This window comes from Excalfactoria chinensis, chromosome 1 (assembly GCF_039878825.1).
Source record: "Excalfactoria chinensis isolate bCotChi1 chromosome 1, bCotChi1.hap2, whole genome shotgun sequence".
Taxonomy (NCBI): domain Eukaryota; kingdom Metazoa; phylum Chordata; class Aves; order Galliformes; family Phasianidae; genus Excalfactoria; species Excalfactoria chinensis.
The window spans coordinates 122069185-122075202 of record NC_092825.1 but is presented as its reverse complement, the minus strand read 5'-3'; positions in this window follow the sequence as shown (position 1 = coordinate 122075202).

Here is a 6018-nt window from a genome sequence, read left to right as displayed (position 1 = left end):
GCGGGGCCCGGCTGGCCGGTTGTATCGGGTGGGGGGTCGCGTCTCACTCCCGGAAGGGAGGGGGTCCTGGGCAAGCCTGAGGTGGTGGCGGGCAGCCCTGCCCACGGCTGGGGGTTGGGGCTGGGTGGGCGTTGAGGTAGCTTCTAATCTCAGCTATTCTGTGCTCTCTGCTACTTGTGGAGACCCAGGAACTCAAGCGTAAGACAGACACGGCTTGTCTCTCCCGGCTGAATTCTGCTTACAGGCTGCTTCTCTGACATGCACAGAGAAATCTTCAGAAGTTCAAATAAATGAATAAACAGGGAACATGAGGAATTTCCATCGAGTCCTTTCTAAGAAAGTTCAGATAATGTCCAAAAATGCAGATGGCTAACAGAATTATATTAAAAACAAAAACAAAAAACAACAAAACATGAAATTAGACTTGACTTTTGGATTGTTGTTTTAAAAAGTGGTTAATCACAGTTTAGAGAGATTTTGTAAGTTGTTATTTCTAATTTCTCTATTCTAGCCGTGCAAGATCGGGGCAAAGCGAGTGTGAGGCTGCAGTGAGGTGAACGAGGTGAAAGCCGGTGACACCAATGGTTATCAGAAAGGTTTCTGCCTTGGCTAACTGTGCTAGTCAAACATTAGCTTGTCCAAGGTTGGTTATGAAACTGTTGACTTTTTCAGATGCCTGGTGCATTTTAAACAAAAGCAAAGCAACAGAGCTCTGAACTGTAAAGACCTTTCCTCGATATTTTTTCTTATCAACTTCTCTGCTTCTTTGCCTATGCATTTATACTATGGCCATCACAGTAATAATGTGCTGCACATATAGAACTAAAGAATGTTATGCTAATCAAACTCTTGCGCCAGCATTTATATATATCCCGCTAAGAGTTTGTATCTCAACCTGAATGTATCATTTAGCTGAGTCATCTATACCAGAACAAGATGGACTTTTCTGGGGAACAATACATTTCCATTGCAAAGAAAGTAGAGAATCCCACAAGTGTTGCTATGAAAGGGGATGAAACATTTCATCTTTCACAAGACAGTTTGACTTTTCTAACACGACTTCATTCATTCAGAGAGCACAGATGTATGTTTTTCATAAGCCTCTTAATAAGGATTATTTTTAGTTAAATACAGAGTCTGTGTACTATATAATGTCCCTATACATGGCTTTACATATACCTTACCAATGAAGAAACTTCACATCTGAGGGAGTGCAACATATCTCATACAAAAGACATATCAGCTCATTTGTCTGGCAGCTCTATTCCCATCTCACAGGACAAGGAGAATTAACCAAATCAAACACATGCAGCAGTGCCCACAGGGACCATGTAGCCACTCACAAGGCACCTTTTAACACAGAACTTGCCATCCAAGTCTTTGTGAAGCACCAGCATACTTAAACAGTGTAAGGAAATTCCTTCCAAGAATTAAAAAAGAGACACCAGTGCTACAAACTAACTTCTGTGCCTCCACCACAGAGGAAGTGTTACAAGGTGGAAAAATCTAGAGCCTTGAAAAAATCCCACTGGCAACACAGCTACACCCCAGTGAATGACAAGTTATGTCCTTTTGCTGTCCAAGAGGATGGGCTGCCATGTCAGCAGCAGCAGCACAGGGTGGAAATATGGAAAGACAACAAAATGTTCCAGTTTACACTATACAGAAGCAGTGCTGTTTCCCAGCTATTACCACAGCTTTGGATCTGCAGCTTACTTTCTCTCTTGAGGCCAACAAATGGCCTCGGGGGAGAAGGCAGGGCAGTGCTGAATAACCCTACAGTCAGTGAGAGGGGTACAAGCTTGCTGACAGCGTGTGTTTGTAGGGCAAGTAATCTCAGTGCTGCCCCATCTCATTCCTTTTAATGCTTACGCAATGCAAACAAGATAATATAATGTTTTCAGAAAATGTCAAGTGTACATTGTGTCTGTACTATACACACACACACACACACACAAAATGCACATCACATATGTTTGTGTGTTTATGTAAAACATACACATACGTTACATCACATACAAATCTACATTTGTCTAAGTATGAAAAACAAATAGGTTATTTCGCTTAGGTCTTCCTTTTCTTCTGCTTATACAGTGTAGTGAAAGACAGTGCTGCAAAGGCAGAGAAAAAAAAGGGAAGATAAAATGCGGGGAATGTTTTTGTTTGTTTCAGCTGGAATTCCAGCTTTTCCAGGGAGTGATTTCCTAATTGAGTCTCCACGTTTAAGAACGTTTTGTGTTCTTAGTATGTTTACTATCCACATGAGGGCAGTAGATTCCATCATTTTTCTATGGCTTTGCTGTATTCACATAGCTGTGCACAGCTGTCAGTTGGTAAGGACATAAACCCAATACCGCAAAGACTCAAAGTGCCATTTGGTAGACTTAGCTAAGGATTACCTAATACAGTTCTGTGTGTGTGTGTGTGTATGTGTGTGTGCATACAGGGATACTCAGAACTAAAGTTAATGTCAGATAGTCTTGAAAGTTAATGTATAAATGAGATGGGAACTATAAGGGGGCATTGTAAAGACACCGTTTGTAACAGCATTTAACTTGCATGGCTGTATGAACAGCAGTAACTGGGACTCAAATATCTTTATTGAATATGAAAATTCAAGTGTAAAATGTAAATACTATTAGCTTACTGAGTTTATTTTTGTCTTCTACATTCGTGATCATGATCTAACAAACTAAAGAAAATTTATCTGCTCTATTGTATCTTATTTTTTACCACATTAAAGGCTTGGTTTTAGCAGCAATATGTGGAAATAGTTGTCTTGCTACAAAAATGTTGACATTTTATGTAGAGTAATACTGAGTGATTTGCATTATTCATCACAGTGTGGTGAGACACTGATGCATTCTGCACAGACTATGGAAAGCAACGTGATATATGGAAAGGAAAAATGTCAGCCTGTGGTCAGTAAGCAGGAGCTGGGAAAGTAATGCCATCAGTATTGCATTGCTGAATCCTTTTGAAGAAGAAAAATTCACTGCACATCCCTGGAGAGCTTCAAAGTGAGAAGTTTTCACAGAGTCATTATAGAAGTAAACAATGAGATGAGAGCTACAGTCATTTAACATGATGTATTTGTCTTGAATTTTGTGGAACCATAAAGGTTTGAGGAAGTGAGAGAGACTTGCAGTCTATTTGTGCATTTGCTGTGGTCCCCAAGAATATTTTTTTCCTGGCTCATAAGCCTACATGGATTTCCATCAGATGAGCAAGTGCCTGTTAGAAGTGTGAAGATGGCAGAATTAGAAGAAAGCTGTCAAGAAGCAGGAAGTAACAGGACCAGCATATTAACATTGCTTTTGTGGCATGGCTTCGTGGTGATATGAAAGTTTATTAACATCTGGGTGTCCGAACACAATCAGCAGCAAACACAGCTATCATATGGATTGCCATCCACTAAGACGCTTAGAGCAACACTTAATATCTAGTTTCTGATCAGATGAACTGTGCCTTTTGTGCATGGCAAGCCCACATTTCTAGATATCTGAGTTCCTCTGCGAGGTGTTTGCTCTGTATCTAGGTAGTGGTTTATTTATCTGTTAAATCACATTCTTTCCCTTGCAGCAAGAATCTGGAGAGTTGCTGCTGCTTCCAGCTTTCATACTGAAAGGGCTCCATGTTTCTAAACTGAAATTGGCTGTTTATGAAGAAAATTATTTACAGACATTCTCCAACAGCGGATGGTTTCTGTTGGAGACAAACTTCCTGCATCTTTTTTCTAAACTCTCACTTATGATATTACTTCCCTCAGCTTCTATAGAGGTTACTTCTTCAGCCCCTCACCCATCTCTTACTTGAATCTGTTTATACTTCCCCAAAGCCTTTCCTCCTTTGACAAGGCCTTTAAGATATACAGCAGGAGTCAAACCTTTGAGTTCCTTTGAATTTGAAGCACTCAATGAAACACTTTCTCTTTTTCCTAGTACCTCACCTGTATTCCAGCAACAACAGGTGAGAATGCTCAAGATGTTGGGAAAAGCTTCAAGGGAGAATCAGCCTTGAAGAATAACAGTGTGCACATTTTCCTGAACAATTCTGCTATGACAGAGCCAGGTCATGTAGATGCTGATGCAGGATCTGGGGAAAGAGAACCACCACAGTCTCATAGCTGAAAATTCTACAGAAGAAAAAGCTGCTTGAAAAAGAAAGACTGTCTGCTGGACATTGTAATGAGCCAAGATAACCAAGCAGGTGGCATTTCATTTGTGCTAAAGTCTAGAAAGGTATCCTGGTTGATATCTTTATCCTCTTCAAGAATCCTCAGAGTCTCCTCAGCTGTTAACATATCTCCACAGTTCTGTCCAGCCATGGCCACAACTCAGACAGACCCAGCTGCAGACAATATTCTGGCCCAGCTTCATCCCCTTCCCATCCCCAGCAAAAGAGCTGGGGCCGCAACAGATCCTCTCAGCTGCCTACTCCGTGATTGGGGTGGTGTGACAAAAAAAAGCCAGTCCTCAGAGTGCTAGGAAAAGTAAGAAGCTTAACAAGTTGCAGAGATGTAGAAAAAAAGGATCAACAGTAATGGAAAACCAATTCATTTTATTTATTAACTTGATCTCCATGCCTTATTCTAAGCAGAGAAGTAACTTGCACACAATTGGTACAAACTCATCTTAAATCTTAAATCATATTCTTTTCATGGTTTGTTTATTTATTTTTTATTCTTATATATAAAAGTTCAAGCACATTCAGACATTAAATTGTTAAGCAATAAAAAAATACCAAACCCAACAATAATAAACAGAACATGAGCTTATATATATCCATAGCTTCTCAGTAAAATTACTACCGCAGAGGCAATCTAGTAAGCATGTCATCCAGAACTCTATACTAGAATCATAAAATTGTAGAATCATAGAATCACCAAGGTTGGAAAAGACATCCAAAATCATCCAGTCCAACCCTCCACCTACCACCAGTATTTCCCAACTAAGCTGAGTACAACATCTGCATGTTTCTTGAACACCACCAAGGACAGCAACTCAACAACCTCCCTGGGCAGCCTGTTGGAGCGTCTGACCACCCTTTCAGAGAAGAAATGTTTCCCAGTATTCAACCTGAATCTCCCCTGGTGCAACTTGAAGCCATTCCCTCTTCTCCTATCATTAGTTATGCAGGATAAGAGCCCTATGCCAACCTCTCCACAAGCTCCTCTCATGCTGTAGAGAGCAATAAGGTCTCCCCTGAGCCTCCTTCAGACTGAATAATCCCAGTTGCCTCAGCTGTTCCTCGTTAGACTTGTGTTTCAGACCCCTCGACAACTTTGTTGCCCTTCCACAGACACACTCCAGCTCCTCGATGTCTTTCTTGTAGTGAGGGGCCCCAAGCTGAACACAGCACTTGAGGTGTGGCCTCACCATGGCTGAGTACAGAAGGATGATTACTTCCCTGTTCCTGCTGGCAACACTATTTCTGATATAAGTCATGATGCCATTGGCCTTCTTGGTCACCTGGGCACACTGGTGCCTCATTTTCAGTCCAGTGTTGACCAGTACCCCCAGGTTCTTTGCATCCGCACAGTCTTCCAGCCACTCTGCCCTGAGCCTGTAGCATTGCCTGGCACTGTTGTGGCCAAAGTGTGGGATCCTATACTTAGTCTTGTACCTCAGTGCAGTGATCCAGCCTGTCCAGATCCCTCTGTAGGGTCTTCCTACCCCCCAGGCAGACTGACACTGCCTCCCAGTGTGGTGTCATCTGCAGACTTACTGAGGATGCTCTCAATGCTCTCATCCAGGTCATATTATATCATACAGAACAGGCCACAGTGACAGTCCCTGGGGATCACCACACATGACTTGCCACCAGGTGGATTTAAGTCCATTCACCACCACTCTCTGGGCCTGTTCATGCAGCCAGTTCTTTATCCAGCAAAGAGTGTATGTGTCCAAACCACAGGCTGCCAGGTTCTTTAGGTGAATGCTGTGGGAAACAGTGCTTCCCTAAACTGAAGGCAGTATAGATATGAACTTCTCAATAACATCTCAAATGGCAACATAC